This window comes from Brachyhypopomus gauderio, unplaced genomic scaffold, assembly GCF_052324685.1.
Source record: "Brachyhypopomus gauderio isolate BG-103 unplaced genomic scaffold, BGAUD_0.2 sc100, whole genome shotgun sequence".
NCBI lineage: Eukaryota > Metazoa > Chordata > Actinopteri > Gymnotiformes > Hypopomidae > Brachyhypopomus > Brachyhypopomus gauderio.
In genome coordinates this window covers 242,853-260,000 of record NW_027506921.1, presented here as the reverse complement: position 1 = coordinate 260,000, position 17,148 = coordinate 242,853, and the positions used below count along the sequence as shown (strand labels likewise).

The window sequence follows — 17,148 nt, the reverse complement described above, 5'->3', positions numbered from 1 at the left end:
CAAAAATTATGGAACTCGTTGGCTTAGACGATCAGCCGTTCTCTGTCGTAGGGATTTCGTAGGCTAATAGAGCACATTGAGCCCCGTTATGTTTTGCCGAGCAGACGACATTTCTCAGAAGTGTGTTTACCTGAGCTGTTTAATGTTGTTGCAACTCACGTCACGTTTTTATGTGTGAATTTATATTTATCTTTCAGGCCAGTCAGTTATAATTAAATTTAACTCGTATAAAATACATATATTTATCCTCTCAGATAAAAACGGTCTGCAAGCGAGTTTAATTTAACTAGTGGTCGGCCGTTGTCAGCGGTATCACCGTTAACGGCTCACCACTAATTTTATTTTATAATATGCATTACTGTAATGTCAGTGCTAAATTAATATTTTCAAATCAAATTTTGTAGTTGATTTATTCTTTGAATAGCAATGCCTTGATTTTAGTGAGGTTAGCCATAAATCCAATGTTACTAATAATTGGCATAATGTATTTCGGTGTTTCGGTTTTCGGCTTTCGGCCTTGGTTTCCTCATTTTCGGTTTCGGCTAGGAATTTTCATTTCGGTGCATCCCTAATAAAGAGCTGTGTGTGATGATAAAGGGTTATAATAGAGCTGTGTGTGATGATAAAGGGTTATAAAGAGCTGTGTCTGATGATAAAGGGTTATAAAGAGCTGTGTCTGATGATAAAGGGTTATAAAGAGCTGTGTGTGATGATAAAGGGTTATAAAAGAGCTGTGTGTGATGATAAAGGGTTATAATAGAGCGGTGTGTGATGATAAAGGGTTATAAAAGAGCTGTGTGTGATGATAAAGGGTTATAAAGAGCTGTGTGTGATAATAAAGGGTTATAATAGAGCTGTGTGTGATGATAAAGGGTTATAAAAGAGCTGTGTGTGATGATAAAGGGTTATAATAGAGCTGTGTGTGATGGTAAAGGGTTATAATAGAGCTGTGTGTGATGATAAAGGGTTATAATAGAGCTGTGTGTGATGATAAAGGGTTATAAGGAGCTGTGTGTGATGATAAAGGGTTATAATAGAGCTGTGTGTGATGATAAAGGGTTATAAAGAGCTGTGTGTGATGATAAAGGGTTATAATGGAGCTGTGTGTGATGATAAAGGGTTATAAAGAGCTGTGTGTGATGATAAAGGGTTATAATAGAGCTGTGTGTGATGATAAAGGGTTATAAAGAGCTGTGTGTGATGATAAAGGGTTATAATAGAGCTGTGTGTGATGATAAAGGGTTATAAAGAGCTGTGTGTGATGATAAAGGGTTATAATAGAGCTGTGTGTGATGATAAAGGGTTATAAAGAGCTGTGTGTGATGATAAAGGGTTATAAAGAGCTGTGTGTGATGATAAAGGGTTATAATAGAGCTGTGTGTGATGATAAAGGGTTATAATAGAGCTGTGTGTGATGATAAAGGGTTATAAAGAGCTGTGTGTGATGATAAAGGGTTATAAGGAGCTGTGTGTGATGATAAAGGGTTATAAAGAGCTGTGTGTGATGATAAAGGGTTATAAAAGAGCTGTGTGTGATGATAAAGGGTTATAATAGAGCTGTGTGTGATGATAAAGGGTTATAATAGAGCTGTGTGTGATGATAAAGGGTTATAAGGAGCTGTGTGTGATGATAAAGGGTTATAAAGAGCTGTGTGTGATGATAAAGGGTTATAATAGAGCTGTGTGTGATGATAAAGGGTTATAAGGAGCTGTGTGTGATGATAAAGGGTTATAATAGAGCTGTGTGTGATGATAAAGGGTTATAAAGAGCTGTGTGTGATGATAAAGGGTTATAATAGAGCTGTGTGTGATGATAAAGGGTTATAAGGAGCTGTGTGTGATGATAAAGGGTTATAATAGAGCTGTGTGTGATGATAAAGGGTTATAAGGAGCTGTGTGTGATGATAAAGGGTTATAATAGAGCTGTGTGTGATGATAAAGGGTTATAAGGAGCTGTGTGTGATGATAAAGGGTTATAATAGAGCTGTGTGTGATGATAAAGGGTTATAAGGAGCTGTGTGTGATGATAAAGGGTTATAATAGAGCTGTGTGTGATGATAAAGGGTTATAAAGAGTCCTGCTCCCCATCAGATGTGAGCTCTGTGCTTCTCGCAGGTCCTGAGCTGGTGACACAGATACCAGCCAGTGTCCTTTCTCTCTCTATATGTGTGTGTGTGTGTGTGTGTGTGTGTGTGTGTGTGTGTGTGTGTGTGTGTGTGTGTGTGTGTTGCCGCAGTCCCATGTTCTAACATTTATTTGCACAATAAATGTCTGAATGTCTGAAACAGTGAGCATTGTTCCAGAAGCTATTTCAGACTACTGAATATCAACAAAAGTCTAAAAATAGCTCCAGCGATTGCTGCACTACACACACACACACACACACACACACACACACACACACACACACACACACACACACGTGCATGCACAACCACACATATACTCACCCAGACAGAAGTCTGAGGAACATTTTAACCTTCACTCCTATTGCATAAGTGGCTGGTATTCCAATTACGTAAAGTACCCCAACATAATCACAGATGATTGCACTATAGTCATGGAATGTGGGTGCTGAGTTAAGGAGTACCTGACAGACCTGTCAGAACTGTAATAACACATGTATTACATTAGATCCTTCATTGATGTGTTCTTAGGGATTATGTTAAAAAAGCATAATTCACAGTCACCCAGAATCAGTTCCTGTTTTTCTCCAACTACCATCAATTTCTGCACATAGATTTCCCTCAGCTCAAACACTGCCACGCCCCTGATTGGCCTCAGAGTTGAGAAGAGGGGTAAAGATAGGTAGAGGCCAGAGAGGTCCGGTTGAAAGACTGCTTCCATTAACAAAAGAGCATGGAAAGATATTTTACGACGTGTCAGATCACAGGTGTAAAGGCAAGCAGCCTTAGGAAGAAAGCTGGTAGCCTGCAACAAACTACTAACAACCTACTGTAGTCGTGTAACAGGCCAGGTGGGCCATTGTTGAGGGACATGATGCTTGTGAGATCCTGTCACCTTCTCCTGTCTGCACAATAACGCGTGTTAAGAGCTGATTGGATAGGATGAAGAACCATTATTATTAAGGTTCCTCGTAGTTTTCAGCACCATCCAAATTCGCCGTGTCAATCGTTAAGGATTTAACTTGAAGTTTAACTTCTCACCTTCTAGACATTTAGAGCTACTGTAAATATAACCCCAGGTTATTTTAATCCCCTGTGGATTGCGATGTCAGTAAATATTCGGTCAAATCCTGTGAAAATGTTTTTGCGATTTTTCTCAAGTGTGGAAAGTCTTGTGGAAAGGTTTACTTGCGTTATAGACTTTAATTTACTTTCCAAAGGCCTTCTCAGAGGAGTGATGCTTCTAGTGATGCAAACACTCTTTGGGTTACACACACTTTAGGTCACACACTCTTTAGGTATACTACAATTTTACTAGCTGTATGTAGCCTGCTATTATCTAAGAGCAAGTTATTGTAGTTTAATTCAATATCAGTCCAAATCTAACTCCTCGCTCGCGATAGTCCTAGATAAATAAATGTTTAATAACATTTGTTTAATAACATTTGTTACATATTACACATGGATTTTTTGTGTGACAGCAAACGTAGCCACTAAATGAAGGTAATTTGTGCTGGGGAGACCATGGACACTCAAGACACTGAGGACACCACCACTTTCTCAAATGAGATTTTGTCCCCAGCACTTTCTCAAATGAGAGATTGCCAATTTTTGAAAGTGTACTAATGTTTTATATAATAGCTTACCACACAAACCTGTCCAAAACATCTGTTTATAATGGCAGTAAGATGCAGAAAGGTATGTTTACCCACGTCTCTTATATGACGTGACAGCTGTCATTACACTTAAACACCCAGTCCTGTGTTCTTCTCCAGTGAACGAGTGTGGATGAGGACTCGAACTAGAATTTGAGTGTCAGCTGAATTGAATGCAGCACCCGGTCCACATCCGTTTCTCCAGCACATTTCAAAGATATAATCACGAGCCACTCCTGTCTCTGTTACTTACACCAGATGAATCTTGTGGCCCAGAAGTCTCTCCAGGAAACTAATTTTGTTCAGACAGTTTGTACTTAAATAAAGGCTGGAATAAATACAGAAAAATGCATGAACTTTCAAATGCATTTGTGATAATGCCTACATGTTCCATATTCCCTCTTCTCTTTTAAATGCCACATATTTATTCTGTAATTTAAGTTGTATTTATTTCTTTTGAATGTGGTTACATCAGTTTCTAAGAGAGGATGAAGGATTTGCCCCAGTGTTTGACATCCACTAGACTCCCCTCATGCAGCAGAGTGTCCATCAAAGCAAGGACAGTTCAGTGTGTCTCCGTTCCCCCCCCCCCCATCCCCCCCCACATAGAGCATCTTATGAGCAATGAACCTTCTGTCCCCCCAGCAGGTGGAGGTTACACTCTTGTACCTTTTCTTGTTTTCTCTCTCTGTCCCTCCATCTTCTCGTTTTCACTCTGCTCTCCCCCTTTGTCCACCTCGGCCTCTCTCTCTCTCTCTCTTCTAGCCACTCTCCCTCTCTCCTCCCCCTTCTCTCCATTATTCCTTCGTCCCCTCCCAACACCTCTTTCCATGCCAAAGGCGGCGTGCGCTGGTGAAAGAGTCATTTCAGTCAGGCTGAACTCCCGTTGGCTCACGATGTCTCGTGGTTCTCAGGAAGCTATTTCTGCGGTGAGACACGTTTACGGAGCATGCTCGATCTAACTCGCTGGAGTCGTGATCTGTCGTCCGTAGTTCTCCCTGTGAGGTGATGAGCGTTGAGTAACAGTGTTTACAGGCCGTAGGTTGGTTTTCTTCCCCCTTTAATCTATTTCCTTGCATACTTTCCCTGACAGAACAAAAAAGCACTGGCGGTACTTACGAGACCGTTTTGAGACGTTAGTTGTTGTTGGAGCTCACCTTAGAGACAGCACAGCATTGTGGGACATTCAGAACCGCTCAGCCTAGTTAGTGACCGCCACCCGCTACAACTCGCTGTTCCCACGATACCAACGCTGCTTGTCCAACAAGCCACAACAGCATCGATGGCCACAGCAGGCGGGAGCACAACACAACTCACATACAAACACAAATATTTATCTACAAGAGAAACGGAAGAGCACTTTATCCACGATGGCATAAACATTGTGCGCCAGGGTCGGTCAGTCCTCTCTCTCTTTCCCTCGGTCTCGATCACTCTTTTATTACCACAACAAAAGATTATGCATTTATGCATTTATTATTTTATTTCCACAATAAATGTTATTCCCGCTGCGTGTCCAGGTATTGGCCTTCCCTGCTGTGTGTGTCTCTCCGTTTCTTCACCAAAGTGAGGTGGGGGTGGCGGGGGGGGTTAAAAGCCTCTTTGATGTTGTGCTGTTATGACCACCTCTCTGTTGGAGTAGCTGCAAGGCTTTGGAGAGGTTTGCCACGGCCCTGTCAGAACTCACCTGTACCATTATTATGGAAAATCACCTGAGATTGGCTGTGCTCAGGTACACCAACTCTCTACACACTAATGGAGTGTGTGTATTTGTATTTCTGTGTGAACAGGTTTGTGTGTGTGTGTGGGTGTGTGTGTGTGTGTGTGTGTGTGTGTGTGTGTGTGTGTGTGAGAGAGAGAGAGAGAGAGAGGGCCTGAGAGAACTTTATTATTCCTCTTTTCCTTTTATATTGTGCTATTCTTAAGACCTCATCTCAAGAAACTGGTGAAATTGCAGAGCAAATGACACACAGCCTTTTGGACTATTCACGACTGAAGAGTCACTGTATCGGTTGGAGTGAAACACATTTGGCTCTTGCATGCTGACTACAGAGGCCCTGCTGACCAGGAACAGGACACTTACTAGTCAGCAGTACTCATGCCATTTGAGTTTTTTTATTATTATTTATATATTATTAATTATTTAACATCATTTATTTATTATTTTATTTAATTCCTATAACCTGGTCACAGTGAAGGTAAGTAGACTCCCCACAAAGCAAATGTCAGGATATTTTTGCACATTTGATTGATACGCTCATATTACAGTGCTCTTTTAATGCAGCTATAACTGCAGAATTTTAGACCCATCATTATTTATTTTGTTAAGATGAACTGTTAGGTTTCATGTTGAATGCGAGGCAACCGATATAGGGCATGTACAGGTGTAGGGAGTGATGTGGAGTGATGTGATGTGGAGTGAAGTGGAGTAATGTGGAGTGATGTGGAGTGAAGTGTATGTATTTGTTGTTCACTGTGCTGGGACTGTGTGGATTCTGTGGTGTTAATAGGAGCATCAGACACATCCAGAGAGATGGAGAGACAGCAGGTGAGGGAAGAAAGGTGGAGGGGTAGAATTAAAGGAGAGAGTAGTGTGTGTGTGTGTGTGTGTGTGTGTGTGTGTGTGTGTGTGTGTGTGTGTGTGTGTGTGTGTGTGTGTGTAAGTGAGAGAGAGTTTACTTTGTTTTTTTGTGGCTCAGTTCATCTCCTAATATATGATTAAAACTCAGTTGGTTTCTCAGCAGCCTACAATGGCCACTTATTGAGAATAATGTTCTGACTTCTAACAGTATTCTCTGAATAATCTGACCCTGCGTTTATATTAGCATCTTTCACTGTGCTTTTTAGGGTCTTATAAAATGTATAAAAAGTAGCTTCTTATAAAAAAATGAACATGCATGAAAGGCGCAATTTTAAGTCAGTGAAATTGAGGAAAATTTTCTTTGAAACTGTTTAATGATTTTTGGGATCCTATAATTGCCCTTTAGCGCAGAAAGATCCAGTATCACCAGCAGATGATTTCTGGGAGTTTCTAAATATGTATTGTCCATGTTGTACGGGGGAAAGCTGGTCTGAATGAGAAGAGTTGGTCTGAGCTGTTGATTGGCTTGAGATGGATCACAGATGATGAAAAGGATTCTCTCTCTCTCTCCCTCGTCCTCTCTCCCTCTTTCTCTCTCTCTCTCCCTTGTCCTCTCTCTCTCTCTCTCTCTCTCTCTTTCACAAACCTTCCCTGCCCACACACCTCCACACACACCTCCACACAAGCTTTCTTGAAGGTCTTGACTCTAAAGTCAAAATTGTGGATGACAAGCGCAGTCTTAGAGACCAGCTTTGGGTGGCTTTAGCAGGAGAGAGAGAGGGAGAGAGGAGAGGAGATGAAAGAATGAAAGAGTGAAGGACAGGAGATGAAAACCTGAAAGAAAATAGAGCAGATGGAAGTTCAATAGTAAGGACAAAAGGAAAGTGGAGAGAGGGAATGAAAGGAGTGGTAGGCTAGTAGGAGAGGAGGATAGACAGAAGGACTGAAGAGGGAGGGAAAAGGGAATGAGAACAGACAACAAAAGAGGAGGAGAGAATGATAGGAGAGGAAGAGGAGAGGACTGGGAAAAATACAAGAGAAACAGGAGAGACAAGGAGGACACAAGTGCTTTTAGAAACCCTGTGGGCCATCGGGGGTGTAATGATATTGATATTGTATTGAAATATGACTTATATCGGCTGCAGTCTGGCTGAGAGTGACTTAAGAGACTGGACCCCATCTGTGTGTGTGTGTGTGTGTGTGTGTGTGTGTGTGTGTGTGTGTGTGTGTGTGTGTGTGTGGTGGGGGCTTCCTCTTCTCTCAAGTGTGAAATAAGATGGGAACCTGGGCAGATGGTTGAGGAAGGAGAATCTTATTTTAAACTGTCCTTCAAATCGTGTTTGGCCCGATTCCCAATTACCTTTTCCTATGACTAGAACTATTTTTCATGGTGGAAAATGGTTCATTTCATATACCACATTGTTAAAAAAATGACAGATTTCACAGATTTTGCATGATCAATTTTACATTTCACAGTATTCATTAAATAACAGGACTAAATAGCTTGACTAGTAACCCAGGATCAGCTCGCATGCTTAGCTATCTGCCTGCTTTGTGCCTGAGTGGTACGCTAATGTTTGCTCTGCTAATAGCGCTATGCTAATGTTTAGCATAATGAGGGTCAAAAATGTAACATTAGCTAGCTGGCTATTCTTAGGAAACCCTCCGCATGATGCTCTTGTTTGACTTGATTGAGATTCTCCCCCTCAGGAGTGATCTGATTTTCTCAGGTGTGAATTTAACGTGGCCCAGCGTACGACGCTCGTCTCCTTTCATCTGAGGGAGAATGTAAAGGAGTTATGGATAATATTTATTTATGGATAATATTTATGGATAATTCTGTGAACTGGGCTTTACACCAAGCATTGCACCAACATGTGAAGTCGCATGTAGCAAAATGGGAGGTTGATGTGAATTAGGTAGTAGAAGGTTAGTCCTGAGAAGCATGCTTAATTTTACTACAGGCTAACTTCAGCCTTCCAGCACCCGGTAATGAAACAATACCTTGGAGAATCCCATGATTATGACTACATGTAACATCTTAACGAGTCATAATGGCTATATGGTAGGGGTAAGGGTGGTGTAAGAGTGGTGTAAGGGTGGTGTAAGTCTCAAGGTAGTCATACATCATGTGCCATTTCTTCACACCCTTTGGGCTTGGAGACATTGAGATGATGTCCTGGCACACTGCCTAAGGGAACAGAGGTAGTTCAGTTAAGTCATTACTGTGTGGAGGTCAGAGGTCAGTGTGCTGTTGTGTCTCCCAGGCGTGTGAGTGCTGTTGTACACACACAGGATGGAGGTCCCACCCTGCAGCAGTAGTTTCAAACCCTTGATATACACGGTACACATACATTTCCAGGCTTCCATTAATACTTCAAATATATACAGATTTTTGAAAACATGTCCTAAATGTCACACTTGCTAATGGTGAAACTTAAGGAATTGCTGAGGTAACTGAAGGGTGAATCATTAGCCAAGAACTACAGGCAACACTTTTGGTTTGGGAAGTAAATTAAAATACCTCATAATTTACATTATTCATCATTGTTAAATGCATATAATAATTATGTGATATCACTACATTTAGTTTTTACACTTGTGGGTTTGAATGTCCTTTTCTTAAATAACAAACTTTGTCCTATTGAAGACTAATAGAGGTTATTTTTGTGCTGTCTGTAACTGGAAGACTTCACAATAATACATAATAATTCCAACATGCGTTCTGTTCTTGAGTTCTGGTGTGGCTTTTGTTAGACAAAACTTAAGCCATTATACAGATCAAATATGCTCATCATTTAAAACAAATTGCATCTATAATCACCCATATTTACCAAGTTTAAATGAACTACATCAATGGCTATGAGCATGTTTGCACAAGTACTTGACTGTGCACTAGTAAAAGATTGTGAATGTGCATATTCACGTCTTTCGTGCATCTGTATGAGCGTCAGCGAGAAACAGACAGAGACAGATTACAGAGAGCACAGAATGGTGTCTGCCCCTCTTCACTGTCTGATTAGGGCTGTTGGGCTGAGTGTAAAATCTTCAGACGAGAGCGAAACAGTGGCCCATAACCAGGCGTACAGTCGTTGTTCTAACTCTATTTAGATTACTGCAGATATTCTGTAGCTCTTTCATGGCACTAACACCCAAGTGGTCACAAGTGGGGGGGAAGGAGAGAGAGGAAGGTGATTGTTTCGAGTGGCAGCTATTAGCCATTAGCTGCTAATTTCACGTGTTGCCCGGTCCTATAATGTGCTGGCGCGTTAGCCGCTCATGCCCTAATGTCTGATCGCCTTGTCTTCACTTTCAACACCACTCACTTTTCTCCTCTCCTCACCTGTCCTCTCCTCTTTCTTTGTTTATGTCTTCCTTGTTTCCTGTCACTCTTTTTCTCTCACTCCTCCGGTTCACTTTTTGTCCTCTCTTTTGTGTTCTCTTCTCTCTCTCCTCCTCCCACCATCACACCTTTCTGGAGCTTGCGTGGCTACCCTGAGGCCCAGCTGTTAAATGGACCCTGGGGAGAAGAACTTTTGAGCTGGGTGCTGGATGTACAATGGCCAGCCTTGAAGAATTTGCAGCTAGTAGACAAAAGACAAAAAATAATCCAGGACTAGAAGCTATAGATTGTAGTGGAAGACATAACTATAGGTTATAACTATAACTATAACTATATGAATGTACATGGGAAAATCTCACATTGTACTGTTCTTCACAAATTTTCTTAAATTTAAAACTGGTAAAAGTGTAAACAACAACCAAAGATATGCTGTTATATTAAAACCGCAAAGAAGCTGATTGGGTGTTTGCCCGTTATACCACTACTAAATTATTTTTGGGATTGTTGCTTCCTTAGGAATTTCTGTCCATAATCTGCAGGATTAGGCTTTATCTCCAATTTCATCGTCCCTATTCCTCGCCGTGCAACACAGCTCCATAGCTCTTTCAGTCTCCATTAAACTGTCCGATTCCTTGTGCTGCTAATCCCAGCCATGCAACTCAGTCCGGAGGGAATGAAGGTTTATAGACATTTTAATAGACACAACTCATCATGGTTTAAACAAATGTGTCTCAGCTCTCCATTTTCTGTTGTTGTCCATTTACTTTTTAATTTGGAAGCACTTGTCTCAAGGTCCTTGGAGACGCAGTATACAACAACATCGTGTGTTTATGACATTATGTGATGTTCCTTCATTCACTCGGGAGTGAGTGGGCTAAAATCTCTTCCATTTTCTTTACCATTTAGAATTTTAGATGAATCATATGAACTCTCTTCACTCTCTGATACCCAGTGACGACATACACAGCTCACCATAGGTTCCACAGATGTTATTTACTGTTATTTAGAGATAAGGCCGTGTAAACAATGACAACGTGAAGGACACGTCCATCATCATGGGCTTGTTTCTACCGCTGATATTCTCCACTCTCCAGCGTCATGATAGTTCTGTCATATGAGGAAGGCAGATACATGCAATTCAGCATCTTTACAGAGGATGATCTAGGACTCATTCTCATTCTTTACTGAACTGATCTAGAGTTTAGTGTCATTCTTTACTGAACTGATCTAGAGTTTAGTGTCATTCTTTACTGAACTGATCTAGAGTTTAATGTCATTCTTTACTGGGCTAATGTAGAGTTTAGTGTCATTCTTTACTGAACTGATCTAGAGTTTAGTGTCATTCTTTACTGAACTGATCTAGAGTTTAATGTCATTCTTTACTGGGCTAATGTAGAGTTTAGTGTCATTCTTTACTGAACTGATCTAGAGTTTAGTGTCATTCTTTACTGGGCTAATGTAGAGTTTAGTGTCATTCTTTACTGGGCTAAGTAAAGTTTAGTGTCATTCTTTACTGAACTGATCTAGAGTTTAGTGTCATTCTTTACTGAACTGATCTAGAGTTTAATGTCATTCTTTACTGGGCTAATGTAGAGTTTAGTGTCATTCTTTACTGAACTGATCTAGAGTTTAGTGTCATTCTTTACTGGGCTAATGTAGAGTTTAGTGTCATTCTTTACTGGGCTAAGTAAAGTTTAGTGTCATTCTTTACTGAACTGATCTAGAGTTTAGTGTCATTCTTTACTGAACTGATCTAGAGTTTAATGTCATTCTTTACTGGGCTAATGTAGAGTTTAGTGTCATTCTTTACTGAACTGATCTAGAGTTTAGTGTCATTCTTTACTGAACTGATCTAGAGTTTAATGTCATTCTTAAACTCACAGCGGGACCACGCTGTATTGGGACCACGCTGTGTTGGGACCACGCCCTGTTGGGACCGTGCCCTGTTGGGACAGCCGCACCACTGTTCGAGTTTCAATACAGTGCATCAAATTTTAAAGTGCTGAGTCCCCATCAGGATTTGGAGGTACAGGAAGCAGGTCAGACTGAACACCAGGCTTAAGAGGCATCACATGACTCCACGCTGCTAACAGAGCACCTCCACCGCAGAGCAACTCTTCCTTCTTCCTGGCCCAGAATTGTCTTTTGATCGATGAAAGAACTTCTTCTGGCAAAATGAACTTGAGAGGCAGAAATTTGAACACTCACATAGAGAGATCAGTCTTTTACCATGCCACCTCTCTTGAAAAAAGCGCGTGTTTGGAAGTTCTTGAGGAAAATGTTTGACTCCCTCCCTCCCTCTCTCTCAGATATCTTGAAACTCAGATTAAAAGGTCTCTTTTTGTATCGCACCCTTCTTTGCTCCCTCCATCCATATGACACAAACAGCCTCTTTCCTCCTCCAGAGATCAACCACTCTCCTGCATTTAAGAGACATGACAAGATTCACTGTGGCTTTGACATTGCCTCTCTGTCTTGTGGTCGATATTGTCCTCCCACAGCAAGGAGCCACTTTGCAGACAAGAGTAAATAACCATCCTTGTTTCAATCCACTTCTCCCTATACTCAGTTTAAGGTCAATTTAAGTGCATATGTCCATGTCTGTGTGTCTGTCTATTTGTTATTTGAGTCCACAAAGTTTAAATGGAAAAAGTATGGTCACGTTTACATAAACAATGACCAGAAGAACAACTCGCTCTTCGTGAACCAACCATTCTTCGTGAACAGCGTAAGACTGTTGACAGCTGCTACAATTTTCAAACTTGAAGTTCAAAATCAAAAGCTTCAAATTATAGTCAGGATTTATGAAAGAAAACAATCTGTGCTCCCAAATTTCAAGAGAAGCTCTAAATTGGATAAACACGTAAAACATGCAATTGATGTAAATGAATGTTCCCAGGTATACGCTCATGCTTGTTTGGCTGTACCTCTGATGGCCTTCACAAAATGGCTATCATGTTTCTGTCGTTAAGAGAATCCCATAATGCTTTTAGACACACACACACACACACACACACACACACACACACACACAGATTACATTTTGGCTACTTACCGTCTATGAACAAACACACACACAGACACACATATAAAGGGCTTGTGTAACGTTGGCAGGGGACAGGTGTGACGCAAATGCAAGTTTAGGGGTTTTAATAAAGACAACAAGAATAAACCAACACCAGACAGTACTCTAAAGGGAAACACTCAAAGAGAACAAAATCATAAAGACCACAACGGAACAGGATACAGCGTAACACACAAACAAATGCTACTTGAAACTCTAGGGAGGGGATACAACAAAACGGGTATGCTAAACAACAGGGAACATGAATACATGAGGACGTACAACTAATAAACCGTGAACACATGAGCAACATTGAATACAGGGGCAAAGAGATATAAGAACAACAGGAACACGACAGAATAACCAAACAGAGAACGAATACATTAACTACGTATACATACTGAGGACGGGGAACACACCAACAAACACACAGGCGAAACATATAAGGAACAAAACCAACACAAGAGTAGAGGGAGCAAAATCGGACGAGAACCAGAGAAGGGAAGCAAGACAGAGGAGAGACTAGGAACTCACGCACAAGGAATGACCGACACGGGGGTGAAACACTAGGGGGTTTTTATGCACTGAAAACAAGACGGTGAAACGAGAGTCAGGTGTGTGAGACTGACGACGAGGGCGTGACAGACAGACGGATGGACGAATGGGAGCGGGGCTAGGCGGGACCAGGGAGGAGGGAGGGGCTAGACGTGACAGCTTGTGTAGATTAATAGGAACAATGAAAGCACTGTCATGAATATGGATTTCAGTCTCTGTGGATAAGAGTAATTCCTTTATACTTCATATTCCTTGCTCCATATCTCTGGTGTGAGTGACAGGTTAAGCCTGTGTCTGTGGTGTGTGTGTGTGTGTGTGTGTGTGTGTGCCCGTTCTCCCAAGAGCTAGGCTGCTCCACTCAGATAGGTAGGAGCACTCTCTCCAGGGGAGTGTGTTGAGACCTGGACTGAACAAAGCACGTGTGTGCTCACCCTTCCATCACACGCAGCACGAGGAGATCACACCCGCAGTTTGGAACACTACACACAAGTTGGACATCGGACATAAATTGTCTTTGGACATAAATTGGCTTTTCAGCTGCAGAAATGTGGCATTCAGTGTTTTCCTGCTCTAACAGCGGCTCAGTTTGATTAACCTGTTAGTAAATCATTGGCTAGTGTTGGTGGTGTAAAAATAATGCACAACAGAACGGAGGACTAATGGTTGTCATGAAGTGTTAAAGTCCCAGGACCCAATGGTCAGTCCAGACGTTTATTCCTTTCTCTTATTTCTGTAGTGTTTGGTTCAATAATATACCCCAAGATGAGTGACTAAATCATTGGATCGGTCCTTAAGAGACTAACAGCTTCAAAATGGTTGATTGCACACAAAGTCCGTAATAGTTCTCAACATTATTAAAGGTCCTTTGAGGTGAGGCAGGTCCGTTTGTTACGGAGGGAGGGGAAACCCCCAGCAAGAGCGCTGCAAAACATAGAACATTTATTCAATGTGGTGACAGATACAAAGAACAACAACAGAGGGTAAAAAAAACTCCCCCCAAGCCTGGGCTCCCCACATGCCCCTGAACTGACAGCTCACCCCAGGCTCGTGGTCCGGCAGGGCCCGCGGGCCTAAGACCCCTTACTGTTGGTATGTTCAACAGCCAACAAGTCTGGATGCGTCACGATAACGGGGATATCAGGGACAGGAGCGACGGCTGCCAGCACCGGCAGGTCCGGTCCCAACACTTCAATCCTGTCCTAGTACTGTGGCAACCAGCAACACCAGCAGCGACCAGACCAGCCAGTCCAGCCTGTGAACCCCCCCCCGGGACAGGGAGAGAGAAGACAGACACAAACACTGACAATAGAGGCTAAAACATGATCACACACATCAACGAGGGGAAAATAACAGACAGGTGAAATAGAAACGGCACAACAACAACACAACAACAGCATCAGACACGGAACTACAAAGACGCACACAGCGGACAATACCAAGTGAGCAGAGTGTGTGTGTGTGCCGTACCATGACAATATTTATATACACAGGATTATTCCCGTCAAGCTACTGTTACATATATGGCATACATTATATAATGCATCAGGGTGTTTTCATTAGATCACATGTTAAATATGCCCTGGTTTTAAGTGGATACTTCAGTGGAACACACACCACCAAATTAAAGTGCCACTGAGATCCTTGTGTGTCCTGTGTCTGTAATTGTTACTATGACAACTCAGACAAAGTAATAAAAAAATAATTAATTAATTAATTAGCTGTATCGGATGTGTTAGAGCAGTGAAGTGACTGCAATGTGCTGCTTATCATTTCTGGACAAGGTTTATTCAACAAACACGTTAATGTTCAGGAAAGGAAATGATTAACCCAGTGAGACAGACACAGTAAGACTCTCCAACAAACGCACAATCACGGCTGTGATACAGAGTGATGAAAACCTTCCTACCATTCAGTGGAAGAATAAAAGCACTCTCTCCTGTTCAATGACACAGAATGCTGCCACACACTCCCGGAGACACACTGTGTTGGCCGGGCAACACACACACGCATGCAGACGCAAAAGCAAACCCGCGACTCTATCCGTAGCAAATTCTCACCTGCCATCCGCTCAGTTCTGTTGATGTCGCCGCATGTCAAGATGGACGGATGCGCGATTGTCCCGCACGCGTCCCGCGAGTCCCGGGGCTCCAGGGCCAGTATGAGGATGGACTCCCTGCTGTTATGGCCTGATGTGTCACCTGTCTTATCTGGTCCGGCTGGACACGCTGCGGTGAAATGGCACTGCCGGACAGATCTTACTGGGACCAATTTCGCATCTCTGTTGCTGTCTGTAAAAAAAAATAAAATCTAATAAAAAAACAACCTGCCACTGTCAGAAAGGAAGGTTTTGTGAAGCGTCAGTTTGACTTGACATTAACGGTGCATCTGAGTTCGGCGAGATCAGTGCAGGGCTGCTGATGTCGCAGTCAAACGCCGAGACCCCTTATCTGGAGACACCTCAGAAGCATTTTGACACTTCAGACACGTTGTGTCACCTCAAAAGCACTGGCTAATTTTATGCCACCCGTGCAACGTGAACCTGTAGTTAACTTTGAACTGTTTTCATTTCGAGAGGGACCTCTGTGGTCCCCATTACAAGTGCCATCTATATCATGACGACCGGGCGGCCGTCTGGTGCAACGTGCCTCCGGTTAAAATGGTCGTTTCGTGTGGAAGGGCTTGTGGCTTGGTTGCCCTAATCACAACAGTGCCTCATCACTCGGGAAAGTGCTGGAGAGTGTTGGAGTGAGCCGAGTCACGCTGGCCGTCTGATTAGTGGGTGCTGTCAAAGTCAGAGGTGTACACGTGTGTGTGTGTGTGTGTGTGTGTGTGTGTGTGTGTGTGTGTGTGTGTGTGTGTGTGTGTGTGTGTGTGTGTGAGACTACATCAGATGACCCCAAAATAGAGCGGAGTGTGATTTACGGCCCAGTGCTGGCCGGCTGGTAAGTGCGGGGCCTGTGCTTACGTAAAGGCACCCGGGCGAGCTTGTCCTCTGGACGGAGGCCTGCTGGGGCCACTTCCACTTTTCAATTCCCTTTGAAGTTTTTATTCTTCTCCACCATCCATCATGGAGGCTTAATGATTTCATTGTAGAGACACGAGAGCAAGCCTCGTTATTCTTCAGATTATTTCTCCCCACTTTCTCTTCTCCTCTTTCTCTCTCTCTCTCTCTTTCTCTCTCCCTCTCTCTCTCTCTCTCTTTCTCTCTCCCTCTCTCTCTCTCTCTCTATCACTCTCTCTCTCTCTATCTCTCTCTGTGTGTCTCATAGACGAAGACTGATGTGTCATTAAGTCTTCACAAATGCTGGAGAAAAAACAAACACATTAAATACACACACACGTTTACACACGCTCACACACACACAAAAGGAAATTGCTGTCTTTTTGCTAGAAAGTAAGTCTAGCTTGATTTGCTTGTGTCGAGGCAGAGACTGTTGTGCTGGAGTTTGTGCCCCTGTACTGAATCTATAAGGATTCTCCATTACAGCGCCACACTAGGGCAGCAGCTACACACCCTCTATTAACAGTCCTCTACTTATCTTTGCTACTCTCTCTCTCTCTTTCTCTCTCTCTCTCTCTTTCTCTATTTTACCCAGTTCTTTACCCGTATACTTGTGGGGTATTACACAGACTCCAGAGATATGACGAATTAATTTTAGTTCTAACTAACCCGATCCCTAAACCTTATCTAATTACAAGCCTAACCTTAACAATTTATAGGAAAGCGTCTTTGCTCATTACTGTATTGGAGTTAAATAGCCGTTGCAAAATAAATGCACCAAAAAGCATCAAAAGTCCATAAAGCATCAAAAGTCCATAAAGGA

At 42.4% G+C, this 17,148-nt stretch overlaps 1 protein-coding gene and 1 long non-coding RNA gene across 9 annotated transcripts in view; one reads left to right on the top strand and one right to left on the bottom strand.

The window, feature by feature from the left end:
• The window catches only part of magi2a (membrane associated guanylate kinase, WW and PDZ domain containing 2a), a 228,443-nt gene that overhangs the window by 88,981 nt on the left and 122,314 nt on the right, over positions 1-17,148 (top strand). The gene's annotated exons all lie outside the window — the stretch shown is intronic.
• LOC143497146 (uncharacterized) lies at positions 13,489-15,771 on the bottom strand. Its single transcript, XR_013125698.1, has 3 exons — positions 15,382-15,771; positions 14,363-14,576; positions 13,489-14,245 (listed from the first exon to the last, which is right to left on the bottom strand). It is a non-coding gene; the product is annotated as an uncharacterized LOC143497146 (long non-coding RNA).